Here is a 22,972-nt window from a genome sequence, read left to right on the forward strand (position 1 = left end):
GATTTAAGGATTCAGTAATTTACCGAATCGGTAAGGGATCTGTAAAATACCGAATCGGTATAATACAGATTCGGTAAATTACTGAATCCTTAAATCATATGTAGGGAGCACTCAAGTGAGTGAATTTCAGTAGTAAGGATTCGGTATTTAACACCAACTACAGGTTGATGTTAAATAACGAATACCTTTCAAAAAGCTAAATTTGGCTGCTTTAAAAGTGCCATGTGGCAGACATACATGCCCTTAGGGCATGTATGTGCGCCACATGTGCACACATGCACGAATCAGGGGTGCAACAGGGTGTCAATGTGACACCCTGCCACCCATGATTATGCTTCCCCTATTACTGATTCGGTATTTACCGAATCGGTAATTGTAAATGGCTTCCCATTCATTCCTATGGGCCTCCAGGCCCATAGGAATGAATGGGAAGGGATGCATTATTACCAATTCGGTAAATACCTATTCATAAATACCGATATTTACCGAATCGGTAATAATTACCGATTGTTTACCTATATACTATTTACCGATACATAAATACCGAATCGGTAAAATTCGGTATTTATGAATCGGTAAATAGTATGTTACCTACATATGGGCCTAAGTAACTAAAATATCATCAGGTCTGGACATGGTAAGGTGTACATTGGAAAAATGAAAACTCGCAATAATTAGGGTTTCCAAGTTTTCCAAACATCAAACAATGGACAAGAGGTAATGGCTGATTGCAAAGCCTAATGGGATTTGTCAGGGTTGAATTTGCATTTGAATTTCATATCCATAAAGGGGTCTACCCATTGATTAAATTCACCTGCTATAATAATGTTGGAATTATCAGTGTAGGAAGGTGGAATCTGACTACATGGTTGCCCCCACTTTGTTTATTTTATTTTATTTCATTTATTTTATTTATAAAGTTTTATATAGCGCGAACTTGATCCCGAAGGATATCAGAGCGCTTTACAGTTTGAGGGAAACAGATCAGTACATGAGTCAAAAAGGGAATAGACATTGGCATTGAATCAAATAGTGCACAAATAAAAGAACAATTATAAATCTGGGATAGGCGAGGAAGGGCGGGTCGCTGAAATATAGTGATAAGGGGAGCAACTACAATAGTACAATAAAAGATTGACCACCAATATTGTAGTATGTCCAAAGCCATTAGAGCTGCAATCGTTCCTCTTGTTAAGGTAAGAACTTACTCATGAAGAATCTTTTTGCTTCCCGTTTAAAAGCAACCTTGGTGGAGATTCTACGGATTTCTGGTGGAAGAGAGTTCCAGATTTTTGGTGCAGATCCCGAGAAGGCTCATTGGCATGTTCTCCTTTTGCGGAAGATCTGGGGTTTTAGGAGGAAGGACTTAGCACTCCTCAACAGTCTACCCCCTCCGGATAGTTCTAGCTTTTGCGCAAGGTAGTTGGGGGTTTTGAAGTGGAGGGCTTTGTGCGCTAAGCAGGCAATCTTTAGTTGAATTCTAGCTTCGTAGGGCAGCCAGTTTAGAGATTTTAGGACCGGGGAGATGTGGGCATTTCGCTTGGTGCCCGTTATAATACTGGCCGCAGCGTTCAATGATGCCTTTAGAGGGGCCAAAGTGTATTTGGGGAGGCCACATAGCGTGGCACTGCCATAGTCAAGCCTCGTAAAACAAGCGCTTGGACCACTTGCTTGAAATCTGCTTGAGGTAGGAAAGGTTTGAGAATCCTGAGTGTTCTTAGAAGATGGTTAGCTCCCTTGCACACATTGCTAATATGAGTCTTCATATTCAGATGTTTGTGCAGGGTGATTCCTAAAGATTTAGGTGAGTCAATAGTGTGGGGGAGCATTTGAAGTCTGTGAGTTGGTTCATCCAGAGGTCAATATTCACGGTGGTTTTTGACTTAGTTTGGCTGGGAACCTGCTATTCAGGTCCCCAGCCTATCTGCTTTCTCTTATAAATAGATTCCATGTACCTTAGGTACACCACAGATTGGATTCTGAGGTGCCCTTATAAGTCCCTAGTATATGGTATCCTATGTACCCAGGGCATAGGTACCCCAGAGGCCTACCAGAGACGCAGCATGTATTATGTGGCCCCTGGGAAGCCCACCACAGGTCTGCTACTGCAGCCTGAGTAAGGTGGTGCATGCACCCCTTACAGAGATATAGGTTCACTATATCTGACCTATCACTGCACATATAAACCTATCAGTCACCCCTATGGCAGGCCTTATCAATCGTGAAGGCAGGGTGCATGGGTTTGTGTGAGAGAGTGCCCATGCATGAGCAGAGCTCCTTTGCAGCCTTCGGAATCTCTTCTCCGGGGTTGTCTGTGATGCAGCCTGACCATGTACTCTTAAGTGCATTATAACCAAACGGTAAATGCTAACTTTTGACTGGCTGCATGGAAACATGTAGTGTTTGGTGTCAAACACCTTGGAATCATACCCCCACACCAGTTGTGGGAGTATGATCCCACCCTCCTAGAGGGAGAGACATGACAGCACCGGTATACCCGGTACCAGCTTAAAAGAGCCCTGGCATCACAAAATGGATGCTGCAGCCACAGACACGAGTCTGACCTCCTGCTACTGACCAAAACTCTGGCAGGGGATGCCTGAACAATAGGTTTCCTCTCACAGGGAGGTGTTACCACCTCCCAGACAGGCCTTAGTGGGTTAGGGCTGGGCGGGAGCACTCCAGGAGTGCTTTGAAGTCCTGCCCTGGGGGCACATTTGGTGTCCCTGTGCATAGTCCAGCTCAAACCGGTTGCAGGGGCGACCAGCCCCTGCTCTGGCGTGAAACTGGACAAAGGAAATGGGTGTAGTCACCCCTCTTTTCAAACCCTCCCATAGGTGGGTCCCCTGAGTTAGTCCAACCCCTTCCTTGGGTATAAAGAAGGAACCTCTGTAACCAGAACTTTAGATATTCCTGGACGAAACTCTGAAACTGAATCCTGGACCTTCGATGATCTGTTTAATGCCAGATGACTGAAGAATCTCCCTTGGGGTAAAGGAGTTACTCCCCTGCTTGGCAGGCACCAAAGATGCATCTGTCCGGTCTGCATCTCCAAAGCTCCTGCTGGATGCCAAAGACTTTACAACACCAGAGGTGGATTTCCAAACTTCCCAGAGGCCGAACCGAGTCTCCAGCAAAGCTGAGACCCATAGCCCTCGTGGGTACCGTGGAACTGGAACCACTGGACATCATGCACATTTGCTAGTGCAATAGCTTCCCGACATTCCTTGAGGCTGTGCTTAGGTTTACTTGTAGCCCAGACCCCAAGCAGTGAATCCACTGAATATTGCTGGCCTGCCCTCTCCGAGTGACCCGTGGGCTGCCATTTTGTGATTCCTCTTGAGGTCCCTTTGTGATCCCTTGTCCATCGACTTGTGGGTCCCTGAGAAGGGTAACTTTACTTTGATTGGGCTTCCCTGGTTGCTCCAGATGTGCCCTGACTCTCCATTGCTTAGGGAGTCCCCATGACCTTGCTGGTCCACACCGAAGCATCTTTCTCCTTTCTGCATGGGTTGCTGTTGCCAAGGCTTGTTGTATCCAACGCTGCAGCACTCAACATCCTTTGTGGGACAGCTCAAATCCAGCTCCTGGTTGTCCTCGATACCTCCTGGTCCTTGTGGCTGAAGAGTTAAGCTTCACCTTTTTCACCTGAAACACCCGACATCGGTGGGCATTCGTCTATCGTGTCCCTGGTCACTGGCAAGTGACCCAGACTCTGTACCCTCTGCTTTCAGGCTCTTCACATCTCCGATCCAGGCTTGGATCTCTTCGGACACTTCGCAACTTCCCGACAGCAGCACTTCTTCGCCAGCTTCCATTGAAATCGACGACGCGACCCAACACCATTTGACACCTATGCACCCGGCTTACCTGGGTGAGGAAACTCGAGTACTCCGGTGCTCCCATGGATGGTGACCCTAGAACTGTCTAAATCCAAGAGGGTTTGGTCCTAGTCCATTTCTAAGTGGCCTTTAACTTTAAAAATCTAACCGCGATTTTCCCCATAGAAGCTAACGGGAGCTCGCAGCTTTGTTCTCGCACTGCACACGGCCCCCGTGGGTCCCCTGTGTCACTACCTTGGGTGGTTCCTTGGGGTCCCAACGATTCTGCAGGCTCTAGGCCTTGTGTCTAGTTAAGTTGTGGTTCTTATACCACTTTTTTAGTATATGGTTTGGTCCGCCCCCTGGGGCCTAACATTTATTTGTGCTACTTTACTGTAATATTTGAAGTGTAACGTATGTGCTTTTGCCTCTAGCCTCATAAAGAGACTAGAGGGGTGTGTTTAGTAATATATACATATATTGTATATCTATACCTGGTGTGGTCTCCTTTCATTTAGCCACTTAAGAGATTATAGACTGTTAAAACAAGCTGCTTTACATTCCTTCAAGACTTAGCCTGAAGGCTGCTCTCCATAGCTACCACTATGATAGCTTTCAATAAAGGTTGTCTTTAACCTATCATCCATAAGGGGTTGTTTGGACGGGTGCAAGGGGCTCACTATAACTAGTAGAAGTGATTTTATCTTTAATATTGTGCCAGAAACCAGGGGAGGGTTTTACTGGGCCATTGATATTGAATAGGGACATGAGTTGTCATGAATAGTGGCAGTAACCAATACCCATCGTCCATTAGGATCATGTTCAGTTGATGAAATCTGTACTTTGAGTGTTTTATGACATAGACATAGCAGTACCACCTTTGCTATCAATAGCCGAAGGAAAAAAAAACTGACAAACACATTGACATTTTAATTCAAGCGGTTCAACATCATTACCATGAGTTTCCTGAAAAACGTAATGTGGGAATTAATTTTAGACAAATGAGAAAGTACCTTTTGTCTTTTCACTGGATGCACCAGTCCATAGATGTTCCACGAGATAACATTAAACATATTTCGGAACAAGGATATGGGAACAAGAACATGGAAGACAAGCTGCAGAAACAGAAGGGGTGACAAAATGAAAACACTTATTAACAACAACATAACGCATGAGTGATATAAACAGAATAATATTGTAGAACATAAGAGCACTCATAATGAAAGTAAAAAGAAGAAGAGGGCAAAATGGAGAAAGTATAAAAAAATGGAAGTAGAGGCAGATCAAGGATAAAAATACAGGTCTGAAAAGGACAGCATGGAAAAGCAGCTTGGGACGTGTCAACACCAGAGCAAACAAGAGCAGGGAGATGAAAAGTAAATGATGTTGAACGAGCCATATATTTAAGAGATTGAGGAGAACACAGTTGCAAAGCTAAGTTGATAAGATCATTGAACATTAGTATCTATGGTATGAGGCAAAAGAGTTTGAAGGAACGTTTTTAATTTAGAAGAATTGTCAAAGGAACTTGAGGTGGCTTCATGGGTTATTTTGCATAAACAAGGATAAAGGATGCCATAGCAGATAATAAATGGTCCTTTCTTCTGGCTTTAGTTCCTTGAGAGATGAAGATATTGTGACAGGACCAGACAAGGCAATGTTTTCCTTTAGCAGCTTTCAAGATACGTAAAAGGCCTGTGAATTCCAATGATTCCTCTAGGTTTGGAAGAGTGAGGATGAAGATGACTAAGACAGTGTGCTTGTTAAATGTTAAGAGGAGGAGTATTCGGAAGGCCAAGAAGATCTGGGAAAAGTTTCTGCAAGAATCTGAGAAGGTCAGGACTCTCAGGGGTTTCTGTCTATTTCCGTTTTCAAGATCCTATGTAGGCAGTTTGAGTTTTGGGATTTCTTGTTCAAGAAAAGGAATTTTGGTGTTCAGACCTTGAAGATTACTAACATGTTCCATTTCAAACATTTTACCCTCCATAATGATCCATTGGTCCTAAATTCGCTGATGTTTTTTATCAGTAGCACAAAAGAAACATTTTAAGCCCCTCACCTCATCCAGAATGGAGTCTAAAACTGGATTATGCAAGCACATAATAGGTGAAGGAGAATAATTTTTTGCCTGTTTAGATTTTGTGCTCAAAAAGGTGGTTTTAGTGGTGGCAAGCAGGTCACTAGCCATTTTGACGTAGTGTATAGTATGATGGGGTACTATCTGGAAGGGTTTTTCCTGTCCATCCAAGGTGGTAATGCCTTAAGCGGAAAATGACGGCAGTAGAATGCATTGCAGCAACCTTGAAATGTATGGAGCAGCAGTAAATCAGTATTAAGGTAACTACAAAATCTGCCTAGTAAATGAAAAAGGAGAGTCACATCCTAGAATTCCAGCTATGGCCCAGACCATCGTTGAGATAAAGTTCCCAGAGTTCTGTACCACAAATGGAAGCAGAAGAGACTCACAGTATTGTAATTGGTGTCAGGAAGAACTTAATGATAGATAGTGGCATTCAAATTGCAGGCTTAAGATCATTGTTCATTGCTATAAGGCATTCCTAATAAGGGGCTCGAATTTGCTTCAAAAATTGAAATGCAAGCTGCGCACTGACAAAATGGCAGCCTCTCACGAGTTATTAATGGTCAATGCTGCTGTGCTGGGGAAGAGAGAGGCTACCTCAAGTTTAAATTAAGGTGAGTCAGTCACTTGATCCATAGGACTTGTTGCAAAGAATATGTTTTGCCCCAACTGCAGTGTTCTGTGGCAGCGGAAAACAGACATAGCAAGTGGTACACTGCTAAAACGACGGCCACTCGTGAATGACTAAACTCACCACCTCAGAAGGCTCCTCAGAGGACACCCGCCAGATGAAAATGATGTGAGGGTCGAAAGGGGCTCGAAGGCATGTCTAGAATGGGAGTGCACAGGCTGGTGTCAGCTTTTTGCAGTCTTCTGAGCTCCTGGGTCCACCACCATCTTACATGGTGCGGAAGCCACCCCCCTGAACAGAAACTTAAGGCAAAATATTAAAGCAAACGGTTCAACCCATAGCTGAACAGCTGAACAGTTGAGAGCATTCAGCCAGTAATAATGTCTAACCATGTCCAAACATGGGTGCTGCGATCTCGAAGTCCATAAATATATATCAGTTGCAGATCGCTTACCTAGAAAGAGTTATCGCATTTCCAACTGCCTGTAGCAAAAGGAAACATCACAACAATTCAATGCCAAAATAACATTAGACTTACTAAGTAGTGCACCATTACTAAGGTTCTAAACATATAAGCAAAGGATGACAAATTCAATCAAAATTATGTTGTTTGTCCATTAGCTGGTATATTTCTCATTCATGAGTTACCAAGGTCACCAGTACTCATGCTTAGGAGAGACCTGAAGTTTCTACTGGCACAGTACACAGATTTGAGCAACATCCAGTATGGTTTCTATCCATCCTTCCACTGATTCCTGCTCCCTATGCATTGTGGTGAATCATGTAATATTGGCAGTGATGCAGAAGGGGTGAGAGCAATGTTGCTTGTATTCTTTGTTGTGGCCCATATTTTTTGCCAAAAAGTATTTGAATATGGGCAGGACCAGAGTAGATGCAACATATCTCTATTTGGCTATCCACACCACAAGCAGTTGGAGTTGGGACTTAGGTTGACCTGAGAATTCTTTTTTGAGAACCATAACGAATCAAGTAGTATTTTAGCCTCACCTTTTGCAGACCCATTGTGAGTTTCAAATATTTCTAATCACTTCCCATCTGAATGGTCAGTAGAAAGTTTAAGTAGCCAACATTTTTAGGAGCTGTCCTATTCACTTAGAATGAACCTCTTCAATCAGGAGACCGTAGATTCCAAAGGCCACTTCTCTAAATTTGCAACATCTCTTAAGATATAAATGAAGTGGAGAGCCCTGAACAGCGAAGGGCATTTTACCCATTCGACTCACAAAGTAGTATTTCAGTTGCTGATATCTCCAAGCATGGTTTCATTTATGTCAAATTCTTCCTGAAACATTTTTAAGGTTTTCAATCTTCCCTCATGCAAATTCTGTTTTACATCATGAATATCAAATAGATGAACATTCCAACTAGTGGGGCAAGCATTTATCAATCTTGAGTTTGGCATTATTCTAGATTGGCGCTAGAGAATCTAAGAAGTTAATCACATCCAGTTTTTTATGGGTATATGCTTAATCACAGTTTGTTTCTCAGAGCAGTGAAATGTCATAGTCTTAGGATATTGGAGCCCATCATATATAATTTCTGAGCCTTAAAAATACCTCTTATATGCCTTTCAATTATCACCCTTTTTGGGGTTCTCATGGTAGAATTGAAGTGGTTGGCCAAATGGGAGAGGTGGTTCAGCCGCATAATATAGTTCCATATGGGGCAGTCATAAGTCTCCCAAAGTAGTGTAGTATAATTTGTACATTTAAGATTTGCCCATTGATACCTCCAATATAAAACTTGATCACCTGGTCTATTGTGAGTAATTGTGTTAGTAGAATCTGGAATAACAACATGCTGAAGACGTAAGTAAATCGCTGGTAAACTACTATTTTAATCGTTTGAAAACATTGTCCATAAGCATCACAGCCAAGTTTGGGCTGACTTCATTGTCCAACTATTTGAGTCTATTCAGAACCCTTTTGGAAGGTAGGACTCTTATTGATAATAGAGATAATTTAAAATTTTGTGGGAGAGCTTTACTTTCCCCCATTGATTTAGAAACCAGAGAATTGTGAGACTGGGAAATAGTTTCCACTATATATGGCAGTGATGTTGTGGGGCTGGAGAGCACCAAATTAATGCCATCTGCATACAGAGGCTTTCCCCTCTAATGAGTCCCTGATCTCTTTTGCCAGAGGTTAGAGAACCACCACTAAAAGAAGGGGGGATTTTGGGCAACCTTGCCTTGTGCCCCTGTATATCTTAAATGTTATCAAAGACTAATTTACTTGAGTTTACAGAAGAAGGGCAGTCCTGATAAAGTCATTCAATCTTACAGAGAAATGTGGGGCCCAGACCCGCCCTAGCAAAATACAAAAAGGGTATTGACATTTAACATAGTATAAGGCCTTTATCAGTTTTAGAAGTGAGAGCAACTGTGGCATTCTTGACAAGCTTGACATGCTACATTAAATTAACAGGGTCCTTATATGATGAATGGAAAATATCTCAGGAACAAAAACCCATCTGGGTTTTATGGATCAAGTTGGGACATTTTTGGTCTGATAGCAAGAGTTAAAGCCAGTAACTTCATGGCTACATTTATCAAAGAGATGGACCTGTGGATGGTGCACAACAATAAGATTTTGCCTGGTTTAGGGATCTGGGAGATGTTTGTTCTATTAAAATCAAATCTGAATGCAGTCCCTCACATTCAGCTGCTTCTTAAAAGACTTAACAGTGCAAGAAAACAACACCAGATGTATTTGTTTTATAGAATTTAATCATGATTCCATAATTTCCTGGAGCTTCCTATCATGGCATCTATTTGATGACCGCAGCTGTTTCAGTGTCCGCGATGTCTTCCCTGAGGGATCAGTTTTGGAGGCCTGTAATTCATTGTGGCGAAACAAATGAAGAAAATAATGTTCCCATTGGAGCAAGCTGTATTAAGTATAAAGGAAAGCAAAAACAGGAGGCAAAGTCCTTGGAGGTCATCAGTGGGTTAGGGCCTGATTTAGATGTTGGCGGATGGGTTACTATGTCAAAGCGGGGATGGATATCCTGCCCACCAAAGTATAAATCTCATTATAGCCTATGTGATTAATATTTTGGTGGACGGGATATCCATCACCGTTGTGACTGAGTGACCCATTCACTAACATCAAAATCAGGCATATAGTTATTAGATAATCATTTTGTTGTTCAGTAGCCAGTATGAATAGAAATAATCTGCCTGTTTCCCTGTCAGCACCCGTAATTGACCCTCTTTTTCTACTTGATAATATGGTTACATTTATTTCAGTCAATACCCATTCCATTTTCAAAGTAAAGTTCAAACTTTGCCTTTATGATGAACCTTAACAGGGCAGAAGACTGACGGGAAGGAACAACGCAATATTAAATTAACTAGACTCTTGCCCATCCAAGAAGCAAACCAGTCTTGGTATTCACATGAGCTGCAAAGATGTCTATGGATGGTGAGGTCAGGCCTCAAATAGGGAATTGAGGACTTCTTCGAGCATTTCAAACCATTTTGCTAGTTGGAGATCCTCTACAGACTGCCTTATTGTATTTTTCCAATCCTCGAGGGACATGCTGTTCAGGAAAGCCTATTATCACATATCCATCCCTAGGTTCACCCAGGAATAGACCGTCTGCTACCAACCAAAGACAGCCAGCAGAGCCAGGACCTTCATTAAGGCTCACAGTGTCACATTGCAACTAAAAGGCTAAGTTCTGACTTGTAGTAATGGTTTCCCTCTGGGAAATAGAGATACTTTTTTGTGTTCCTTCTTCATGGGTATGAAATACACCCTTCCTGAAGGCCCAACTAAGAACAACAAGATCTTCCATACATGGAAATTTTGGAAGCAAAATACCTGTCTGAAGTCTGGGGGCAGGGCCAGCTTTACTGCATTAGCCCGGGAAGAGGTTCTTGGAAAGCCGAATTGGGCAAAGGCAGCCTGAGTGATATGGAAGCTTTGGAGCACTGCCTTATTTATTTATTTGTAATGTTTTTATTGCCATTTCATTAAAAGAACAATAAGAATAAAACAGCCTCCCACGGGGAGAAGAATGGAGGCAAGGAAAGGGAGATAACTATAAGGCACGGCAGTGCATACATATAAGTACATCAAAATCATTATAACTTCGCCCCATCAAATAGAAAATTAAGACAGCAGGAAATTCATTGCAATAAACAAGAGTTCATTGTAACCACATCCCATTAGAGAGTTAACTGGCCTACAGAGGCACAGGCCCGCCAATCACACTGCTGTGGTCCCCAAATATCTTTAGGCTGAGGTCATGGCGGCATGAATTCCCAGTAGACCGAGAGTTGTTCCTGGCTATGAGCCAATTTGCACAGCCAAGTCTCTACCCTGGGCAGCCAGCCACTGGTCCCAGTGCACAGCTACTCGACGTTTTGCCATGATCACCAGACCTCTGGAGGGATGTCCTTAACATATCATAGAAGACAAGTCAGCAGGTTCGTTGGAGTGAGAGACCAGTAGTCTGAAACAGGACAGCTAGAGTGCGCATCAGCACTTTATCCTGCATCACAGCATGCAATCTAGGGAATAGTCTGCGAGGAGAGGGAGTTGTCAACATGTGATCAAGGATGTGGGGAAGGTGACATGTACCGCATGGCCAGTAGCGCAGAGCTGATGATAGAGAAAGACGTCAAGTGCTGTGGGTTATGGAGGGCCAGCTGCTGTAAATGGGGTCATCTGCATCAGAGATTAGTGCTTGTCCACTCTTTCTTTCATCTGGTCAAGACGGCTAGTTAGGAGATCATTCTTAGCGTCTATGCAACGCAAGCTATTCTTGACATCAAGCAGTATCTCTTCGAGATCCTGGTCTTGCAAAGAGGTGCCCTGGGGCCACTCTGGGGGGTCCCCCATGGCTCTGTTCACCTCATTGTGGCGCATCCGCTGAAAGCAGTGTTTCGTGAGGACTCCGTTTTACCAGAATACAATAATTTTTTGATCTTCTGTGCAATTCATATCACAGTTGACATGTTGCTAGAATAAATCAACCCCTTCAATCAATTGCCTTGACCGCCCTTGAAATCCTAGGGTGGCCTCTCCTCCTCCACAGTCCTGATGAAGACGCTTGTGACACTCCACCAAGCGCCCATAGGGTTGAAACGTCGACGATCAATTTTGGCACAGATTGCAGGACATAGTCGCTATCAACTATATAATTTGTTTAACGTACTTGTCACTGCTTCTTGAATTTGGCCCTCCAAAACATTCCCCCACTACCACTAGGCCTGGGCAAAAATTTTGTTCCGTTCGCGGAAATTGCGATAATTTGACATTTTTGCGTTCCGCGGAGAGCGCGAAAATGTCAAAAATTCCGGTTTCCGCAGCTTGGCGATAATTTGTTTCTTGCTCGCGCTGTAAAATGATACATTCTCGCGCGCGCGCGATCGCCTTACCTGAATCCCTGCGTTCGCCGACAAGTTTTCTTGATCTGGTCGCGTTCTCCATGAGATGTTGTATTGTTTTTAGCCATTTGCGCTGTCTCGCGACAGTTCGCGCCCGCAGTGACGTCATGCGTCGCGCGATCACGTCTTTCTTCTCGCGATCATGCACCGCGAGAACAACTCAAAACAAGATGGCCGCGCCCGCAAGCAACCACATGGGTAAGTTGGCGACCCGCAACCATGCAGAAAATCTCGCGAACATGCCGGAAAAAAACTTCCGCATCTTCGCGATATTTCTGCTTGTTTGCGATAATTTTAAACATTCTCGCGATAATTTGCGAAGGTTAATTCCGCAAATTCCGCCCACCCCACCTCACTGCACTGTGTATCTATATCACCACTGAGCACTACTATCTCACCATTGTGTATCACTGTATGAATTTTGAAGTGCAAAAATTCTGCAATGTATTTTTGTTATATGTGTAATTTGGTTCGCATAACGAATGCTATCAATTCAGATACATAAATTAATGAAAAACCCTTTTTCTGTGTTCTTGTTCCTTACCCCATTTGCTTAAGAAATGTTCTGGCTTTCAGAAATGTATCATATGTTATGCTGAAGTAACTACGGCTAACCGCAATACGCATTGTTTCTACCCAAGGGAACCATTGTTCTTTATATATTCTTTCAAAGGCCAGCATGTACTGGTGCTTTTCCGGTTTACCCATGACTTGCCAATCAACAGGGCAGGCACCCACCAGAAAACAGCACTCCTACGGGGTCACACAGCCCAAAGGGGCTGTGGGAGCAGGAATACCTATGTGTCGGAGCCTCCGCCAGTAATCTCACAAGGCCATGAGGTTTTGCACTGGGGATCTCCACGCATAGACCAGCAGCAGGGCAATCGTCGATGATGTGCAGTGACCACAGATGACCAGCAGCCATCTCAGTCCTCGCCACACTCCACCCACAGCTTAGTTCCAGTGGGGGAACAAGCAGGCCTATGTCGATGGAGGAGGGGGTCTCTGGCAGATAGGCTCAGTAGGACAGGCAGATGCCAGACCTCAACGCTCTATGGTGGACTTATCACCCAGGGGAGCGAGGGGCACAAATATAGCTGCATGTCAAGGCCTATACCAATGATCAAACCATGTCAAGAAGGTATGCACCCCGTGACCTCGCACTCAGCCCAGCATCAAGACAAACAGCAGTGGATTGAGGGGGTTTAAATGTCCAGAATCCCTCCCAGCCCCACCCCCACAACCCAGCAACAGAGGTGTCCCAATGGGGGACACAAGCAGGCCAATGGCATAGGAGGAGGGAGACACAGTCAGGGAGTCTCGCTCCAGGTATGAGGAACTCAAAGATGACCAGGCCCCTCGATAAGCTGGGCCTGTTTAGGAGTTACGCCGCACTCAGTTCGAATGGTGTAGATGCACGCCCAGCCGCGAGAGCTACCTCCCTCCACAACGGTGCAGGGCCGTGGGGCTGAGATGCTGCGTGGCACTGTAAACGTGGACCTCAGCTAGGCCTACCAGTGCAAGGGGTTCGCCCTTCTCTGCACAGAGTCCTCAGACCAATAGGAAGAAGTTGGCACAGAATCTGGAATAGAAAATACAAAGTTTAATAACCTCAAGAGGTGGAACTACATTCACACAGCACCCTTCGGTATTGAATGAAGTAGCACACCAAACAGAAGGAGCATGGTCCTTTTATACCCAAACAGGGGCTTGAAAGAGGGCGGTCCAAGTACAGCAGAAGATTTTATGTACATATAAGGTCATATAGAAATGCACAGTCGACAAGTAGGAGGAGTTAACAGTTTGCCAATGCTAGTAAACACATCCTGACAGTTACATACTACTAACAGCTGCAAGGACAGTTGAAAACTCACTGGGCATGTGCAAAGGTGGAAGATGCTAAATATAGTTAGTTTCTAGGCAGATTACAAGAGCAGTCAACACTGAGGGAGGACAAAGCACATGGTGAGCACATGGCAAACAAAATGGCTGTCAGAAATACAAAATGGATTCCGCAAAATGGACAAGATAGCCTCTAAATACAAGATGGATTCCGCTAATGCTAATCCAATCGCTGCCAATTTACAACAGACAACCCATTCAGCATTAGCTGAAGACATTCGTTCCTCTGGGGTAATCTAAATATGCATCCCGTACATCTATTAGCATTATTTCGGCCACCTCTTTATTCAACATTTGTTGGGCCTTTGTTTCTGCAACATTCCTTTTGACAGGTATACAGACAGAGATGCAAATGGAGCAAAGCATTGGACCACATTGGATACATACACAGCATGTAAAAAGTATCGTAATCATTACACACAGGATAGTCAGTAGCTTCCAGCTCCAAGCAGAAACAAGAGTCCAAAACCATCCAGCCAAAGTCCAAGTACCAGTCTCTGGATGAATTTCTGCAGCAATCTTATGCAGTTTTGATATTGCGTCATATGCTGAAGGTGAGTGATCCGGTATGAATACGCAACAGCTGCTACCGATGATGCGACATGCACCACCTCGATCAGCCAGAACCACATCTAGAACCATTCGGTTCTGGAGAGCTACAATCCTTGCAATTTGCAGCTCCTCCGTAATGTTCCCAAGTGCCATAGCTGTCTGATTGGTAACAGCTTCCACAACTCTAGTTAATCGTCTTACTTTCCTACTGTTTAATGCAGCACCCACAAAGAAGAACAAACCTAAATTAAAATCGACATATTGTTGCAGCGTGGTATCAGTTTGGTCTACTTCGTCAGTACTTATTGTCCTCTTGTATCTATTTCTAGAGATATCGTTAAATAATTTAAGGTCCCGGTGATATGATGCAGGTGCCAGAAACACAGGGGGCAATAGAAAGGACACATAGCACACACATGACCACCCAGCAGGTAGTTGATAATATCCGTGGCTACCACAGACAAAATAGGTATTATGTGAGGCTATAAAACTGCTATTATTTATACCTTCAATAGTCAGAATTACAGTACATTCGCTTTTCCCCACTGAAATTCTCCCAATACTGCTTACACATAGATCTGCTTTAGCTCTAGTAACAGAAATCACAAATTGTTCATTACTGGTAAAAGTTCTCATATTTGTGAAGACATATGGTGTTGAAATATTGTCCGGTTGATACTCTTCCCATTCCCATTTGGTCCCTTTTGCTTGAGGATAACCATCTTTATCTTGGTAGCATACTTTATTAAGGCGAAAAAGAAGCCCGCCTACTGTACGTCTTCCAGATGCAAACAAAAACGCATACCAAGCTTGACAAGAACCATTATGAGAAAAGGGAAGAGGAATAAAAGGTGTTCCTCCTTTCTTTTGATGTGCAGGTATCATCCCACACACCCAACAGTTGGTAATATTTGTGGCATTATGAGTATGATGCAACATCTGGATAAAGGTATTATTTAAATAAGATTGTCGATGCTTCTGCTCATAGTAGGGAAGCGTAAAGTAGTGGTGTTTAACTGATACTGGAGTAGTGGCGATCAAAAGCTCTCGAGCAGGAGCCACTTTCTCAACGAACCAGGTTATTACTGCTACAGCCACCATAGCAACAACAAACCATATAGCACAAATAATCTTTCTCTTAGCAACAGTTGATCTCATTGTGGACATGATCAGCTTGTCGTTGGAAACAATCGTTGGAGCTCTTATCCCTGGGCAGCCGTTGGTTACTTCACCGAGGGTCAAGACTGGTGTCGCTACACTATACAAGACTGATCCTCCCCCCTTGCCACATCGGCATTCCGTTTCACTAACCCAGGGCGGTTGCTCAACCAGTCTATTTCGACGATGCGGGCTCTTTCCGTTGTCTCAGTTGGTATCGGGATACTCCAGGAATCCTGTGGTCCGGGAAGACTCCCTCAGGTTCGTCAGGTGATATGGCTTGGCCTTTCTCTGTATCCAGGATGTCCCGATGGTCGATTAAGGCAGCAGGATCCACCAAGGTAGACGGCACTTTCTTGCAATGGGTCGAGTGCACCCAGTTCCTCCTGTTCGTCACTCGGACCGCAGTTCTCGTTGAAAGGAGCACCTGCTCTGGGCCGCGCCACCTCGGTTCCAAGCTGCTCGACCTCTGGAATGATCGGATCATCACCTGGTCTCCAGGTCGAAGTCCATGGCCTTCACCTGCAGACCTATCAGGAAGAGCTTCTCAAACCTGTTGATGAATAGAAACCAAACTGTCAGTCAATTGTGATAGGTAGTCCCTCATCAACACACATGGTACATCATGTATGGGGCGTGGTTTAGGAATTCCCCAAATGTTCATAGGCCTTCCAAACACCACCTCATATGGTGTAAGACCAGATCGCGAATGTGGCACTGATCTAATGGACAACAGTGCCAAAGGTAATGCGTCTGGCCAATTCAAGGATGTGAAAGCCAGTATTTTCGCCAGTTTCAATTTAAGTGTGGCGTTATACCTTTCCACTAGCCCTGCTGATTGTGGATGGAAAGCAGCGTGGAACTTGTGCTTAATTCCTAATCCCTTCAGGACATAGTCGACAACTTGGCCAACAAAATGGGGTCCGTTATCACTCCATAAAAGCTTACAGACACCAAATCTAGGGAAGAATTCCTTCATAAGTACCTTTGCTGTAGTGAGAGCTGTATTGTCCTTCGTAGGGTATGCCTCTATCCATTTACTGAAAGCACATACCACTACCAAAACATACTTTAAGTTATTACAGCGCTCAAGCTGGATGTAATCCATTTGCAAAACTTCAAAAGGTGCGGTTGGCGTAGCACACCCTACTGTAGGAGTTTGTGTCCCTTTACCAGGATTATGCTGAAGACAAATCAGACAAGACTGCACCATCTTTTTAGCTGTGCCGGCAATTTCTGGATGCTCCCAAACTTGCGTGAGCAATTTTGTGATCGAGGAGGCTCCAACATGTGCCGGCCCATGTGCCATATGAATCATAGGTTGTAACTAGGCTGTAGGCAGTCTCCACTTGCTCATCTCTTTATTCCTCCAACAGCCCTCATCGTCCAATGTTCCCTCCTTAGACCATTGCTCAATTTCTTCTGCAGAAGCAGATCTCTGCATATCTAGCACTTCCTGTCTGGTGTCATGCCAACGTTCAGCCTGTGACTTCACTACGTACATAGACGTGGTGCTTCGCTGCATGGCAGTTTCACGGGCTGTTTGGTCTGCAAAAGCATTGCCTTGTCCTATCTTATCAATTATTTTCTTATGTGCGCTACATTTAACAATTGCTATTCTCTTCGTGTATGTTAAAGCAGTCAAGAGATTATGTACTAATTCTCCATGCATTATTTGCATCCCGTGGGATGTAAGAAAGCCCCTCTCCTTCCAGAGTAGCCCAAAATCATGAGCCACTCCGAAAGCATAGCGGCTATCTGTATAAATGTTCACATATAAGTCAGTACTAAGTTCACATGCTCGTGTTAAAGCTATTAGCTCAGCTGCCTGAGCTGACTTCTGTGGAATACGAGCTGTCTCAACTACCGTCTGAAGTGTTGTAATTGCATATGCAGCTGACGTTGTACCATCTGGTAACTTCAAACAGGACCCATCAACCCATAGTTCCCCATCAACACTTGAAAGGGGCGTGTCTTGCAAATCGACATGACCCTTTGTCTGTTCCTCAGTAAGGAATATACAATCATGAGACTCCTGTGACTGAGACTGAGTCACCGGGTATGGCAACAAAGTGGCTGGGTTTAGTATCGCACATCTCTTTAGTGTAATGTGAGGGGCCAACAATGTCAATTCGTATCCTGTCAGACGAGCACTAGTTAAATGCTGCGTCTTCGTCTGATTTAAAAGGGCATCAACCGCATGGGGTACTAGCACCAACAGCTTATGTGACAAAACTATCCCTTCACTCTGACGTATGGACACAGCTGTTGCTGCAACTGAACGGAAGCATCCAGGTAACGCACGAGCAACAGGATCAAGTACTGCTGAAAAATATGCACAGGGACGCTGTTTGTCACCGTGTGTCTGCACTAAAACTGACAATGCGCATCCATCTTTCTCATGTGCATAGAGTGTAAAAGGCTTCGTATAATCTGGAGTACCTAACACTGGTGCTGAACAAAGAGCTTGTCGTAACTGTCGGAAAGCAGTCTCACATTCATCTGTCCATGGGAGGGGCATTGGAGTATCTTTAGTCAAAAGTGCTAGCAAGGGTTTAACAATGTGTGAAAACCCTAATATCCATTGCCTACAAAAAGAAGTAAGACCAATGAATGCACGGACATCTTTCTGAGTAAGGGGCACTGGTGTGTCTAAAATAGCTTGAATGCGATCTGGTGTGAGTGCACAGCCCTCCTTAGACAGAAGATGACCTAAGTAGGTTACCTTCGGTCTACAATATTGCAGTTTCTTTCGTGACACTTTGTGATGATGGGAAGCAAGAAAGATAGCAAGGACAAAGTACATTTTTCACACTGTTCAGGGGTATCGGCTGACAACAAGATGTCATCGACATATTGTATGAGAGCCACACCTTCAGGCAAAACAAAAGAATCAAGTTGTCTTTTTAATGCTTGACTGTAAATACTAGGACTCTCAGTATAGCCTTGAGAAACTCTACAAAATCTATACGATCGATTATTCAAAGTGAAACCGAACAAATATCAGCTATCAGGATGAATAGGGATCAAAAAGAAAGAATTCTTCAAGTCTATCACAGAAAATGTAGTTGCTGTCGGAGGAACCAAAGTAAGAAGTGTCGTTATGTCAGAAACCACAGGGTATTATGGTACTACAATCTTGTTAACTTCTCGCAAATCAATAATGAATCGGTAAATCCTAGTGTCAGTATCTTTTTTCAGAATAGGAAGAATCGGACTGTTACAAACATTGTAAGGAACTTCCTCAACAACCCCCACTTCAATGAGATCATGGACAATACGTATGAGTGCTTCTTCACCTTCCTGTGAAATTTTGTATTGAGGCAAACGTGGCAGCACAGCGCCCTCCTTGACACTAATATGTACTGGTGGAATAACCATTTGCCCTACATCAGTGTCTGAAGTAGCCCACAAATTACTAGTGAGTGAAGCTAATGCAATATCCTCTTTAACAAGACAAGCTCTCTCCTTCACAGGATGGTTGTCATTCAAGATAACACGTACACCTTCTGGAGAACATCGTATCGTAGCCCTGAAATACTTGAGCATATCAAGACCCACAATATTGTCTGGTGTATTCGGGGAAAGCAAAAATGGACACGGAGCAGTAAATTTATCCACATGGAATGCAAGTGGTTGTGACAATGGGTTAAGGGAAGGGGTTCCATCGAAACCTATCGATGTAATGGTTAAGCCAGACAGGGGAGCCCTTGGAACCAATTGTTTAGACAAAGCGCTACGAGTAGCTCCTGTATCAACCAGAAACTGATCAGTGGAACCCAAAACATTTGCTGTAACATAGGGACCCCTCTGATCTACTGGAACTTCAACTGATTCCTTACCCCATCCTAGGCAATCCTATGCATAAGCAGAATCTTGAGAATCAGACGGCACATAGTCGGACATTTGATATTCGTTCCTTCTATCAAAAGTGTTAAACCCATTCTGTCCACGTATATTAGCATCAAACCTAGCACGATCACCTGTGCTTCCTCTAGGCCCTGAATATCCTGAACGAGTTCTCATTTGTCCCCGACCACGTGGACACTGCTGAGCACGCAGTGCTGGACAGTCGGAAGCCCAATGCCCAAATTTCTTACAGTACGCGCACTGGTCAGCAGACAAATTCAAACGAGTATAAGAAGGGAAAGACGAACCATAAGATCCACATCCACCTCTATCACTACCTCTAAAAGGCGGACCATAAGCCTGAGCCAACATAACCTTCGTTTTTAATTCTTTCGTTTTCTTATCCTCATTACCCTTTGATTCTAATTCCTGGCGTTCATAATACTGAGCCATAGTCAAGAGAGAAACCGGAGAAGAGGTAGTCCATGAACTCTCACTGGCTTTTAAGCGACTAGCTATTCCTGGCAACAGGTTTGCGACATATTTATCGACAAACAGATGTCTGCCCGTGTCATCTGTCAATGACTGGCCACTAAAATCGTGGAATGCTTCTTCAAAGCGTGTAAAGAAATCAGAGAACGATTCATCTGCCTTTTGCTTACAAGACGCTAAAACAGTCCAATCTATCTTTTTAGGGGCAATAATCGTTTTTAACTTAACTAATATAGCTGCGGGAAGATCTAAAATTAACTGACATGGCTTCTGTGCGGGTTCCCTTTCTACATCCATTTGTTCCAACTCTTTCCATAACGCCCCAAAAGCTGCACGATCATCAATTTTACGAACAGTTCTCCACATATCAGGCGGTAATATCAATCCCAAAAATAAATCAATATCAGGCAAAGTCATAGTACAAGAGCTAATAGCACCCTCAACTTCCTCATAAAAAGCGGCTGGATTTTTCCGCGGATCAGGCAATGCAGTTTTAAGTGCCATGACATCCGTCCTATTCCAAGGAGTGTAAACCCAATTATAAATAAAATAACCCTTTGCATCGATAGAGGCCTTATCATCACTTGTACCCTGTCCTTTAGGAGGAACATACAAAGGCGTGGCCTCCCGCATAGGTTTCGCATGAACTATCATAGTCTTATCTGTTCCGGAGATAGAAGCTTGTGCCATGCCGGTCTGAGATGTCTGTGCAGCTACGTCTGCAGCCTTTTTCTCCTCTCGCAAACGGACTGCATCAACACGCAGTTTAACCAAATGCCTGATTGTATCAGTCACCTGGGAGAAAACAAAAAGACCATCACGCATTTGCTTACAATTATCTGCCACATCGTCGGGCTCTAACTCCTCAGAATATTTCCTAAACAGCTCAAGGACCTCTGCGGCAAACACCTCAGTTAAATACAGCTGCTCCCTTTCCTGCCACCCTTCCATACTATCTAGAAGTTCAGAGGCGGGGGCAGTGCTACAAACTGCTTTACGAGCAGCAGATCTAAGCTGGGACGCACGCTCAGCGGTCAACATAGAACGAGTTTCTCGTGCCTTGTGTTCCTCTGAACTAGAGTCCTCATCTGACTCATGAGGGGCAGAAGGAACAGTATACGGAGGTGGAGGACGATCTAATAATAAGAAATCATCTTGTGGTTTATTAAGTATAGGATAAAGGGGCCGCCGAACAGCGTATTGGCCAGTTACCTGTAAATTGCGCTCCCTATCTTCTCTCTCTTTTAACTCTTTTATTTCTTTGTTTTTCAACTCTAATGCTTTCGCATAAATGTTCTTTCGCTGTTCTTTTTCAATCAAGGCTTGCTCACGCTTCATTCGTTCACGCACTTCTTTCTCCCACATTCGTACACAGTCAAACATATCTTGCCTAGTCTTTCGCTTAAACATAGATTGTTGCACATACACAATCTTTCGTAAATCAAATGACCCATGCATAGGCCAACGCAACTCAGAATCCCTACGAGTGTATTTATTCCATAATGTGCTGTACATTATAGAAGAAAGACCATACTTAATATACATATCCCTATTAGGTGTCCCCTCTGGGGGGGCCGGTTGTGCTTCATCGAGTCTCAAATTGGTACCACTACAAAAGCAACACATCCTACGAAGTGTGCTGAAAACAGGCATGCCAAAAATAGTGCAGAATATGCAGTATTATAATCAAAGTCGCACTTAAGGTACCTTTAGTACGATGTGCCGTTCAAATCAATTCAGATAGAGAAAATTCTCCTCATTACCTGCCTATATAAATTGCAATTTATATATAAGTCACATAGAAATCCAAGTTGGCCAACACAAATTCCAAAATACAAAAGCCGCAGTAAGTGTTACTAAACTACCTTACCAATTCCAGGCATAAAAACCAACAGCAAGCGCCGCAGAATAACACTTACCAATAACTTGGTGTCCAGGTTCCAACTACCAAGTTCTAAAATCGACCAAATGGTCACTGCACGGTGAATCAACAGAAGAGATCTCAGTCGAGGACCGGCACCACCTGGATGGTCAGATCAGAAAGAAAGGAAAAACGCCGTGGTTGCCAAGACTCGGGTCTCATCGGGCAGCGATCGCGTCCAGAGCGAGATTCCAATCCTTCGTCGCGACCAATCCTTTGGGCATCTGAGTCACTGATGAGCCCAACGTTGGGCGCCAATTTGTAGAAGTGGACCTCAGCTAGGCCTACCAGTGCAAGGGGTTCGCCCTTCTCTGCACAGAGTCCTCAGACCAATAGGAAGAAGTTGGCACAGAAACTGAAATAGAAAATACAAAGTTTAATAAACCTCATGAGGTGGAACTACATTCACACAGCACCCTTCGGTATTGAATGAAGTAGCACACCAAACAGAAGGAGCATGGTCCTTTTATACCCACACAGGGGCTTGAAAGAGGGCGGTCCAAGTACAGCAGAAGATTTTATGTACATATAAGGTCATATAGAAATGCACAGTCGACAAGTAGGAGGAGTTAACAGTTTGCCAATGCTAGTAAACACATCCTGACAGTTACATACTACTAACAGCTGCAAGGGCAGTTGAAAACTCACTGGGCATGTGCAAAGGTGGAAGATGCTAAATATAGTTCGTTTCTAGGCAGATTACAAGAGCAGTCAACACTGAGGGAGAACAAAGCACATGGTGAGCACATGGCAAACAAAATGATTGTCAGAAATACAAAATGGATTCCGCAAAATGGACAAGATAGCCTCTAAATACAAGATGGATTCCGCTAATGCTAATCCAATCGCTGCCAATTTACAACAGCACCTTCATGGCTTCAAGTCATGAATGACAGCCTCATGGGAAGCAATAATTTAATAGGTTATGTGGGTCCTGTGGCACAACTAGGATGCAGCTCACGGGGAGGGTCGCAGGGCAAATTGACATTGTTTTTGGAGCTCAGCGTCGTGCCCCTAATCTGTCTCTCCCATTTGGTGCTGCTCACGTCCTAAGCAGGGTGTGCTTCAGGTAACCGGAGGCAATGCCGCAAGCCGCACCTGACCAGTGTGCTGCCTTTCACTCACCGTTGCTACAGACTGTAGACGC

The sequence above is a fragment of the Triturus cristatus genome, chromosome 9 (assembly GCF_964204655.1).
Source record: "Triturus cristatus chromosome 9, aTriCri1.1, whole genome shotgun sequence".
In the NCBI taxonomy this organism is placed as follows: Eukaryota; Metazoa; Chordata; class Amphibia; order Caudata; family Salamandridae; genus Triturus; species Triturus cristatus.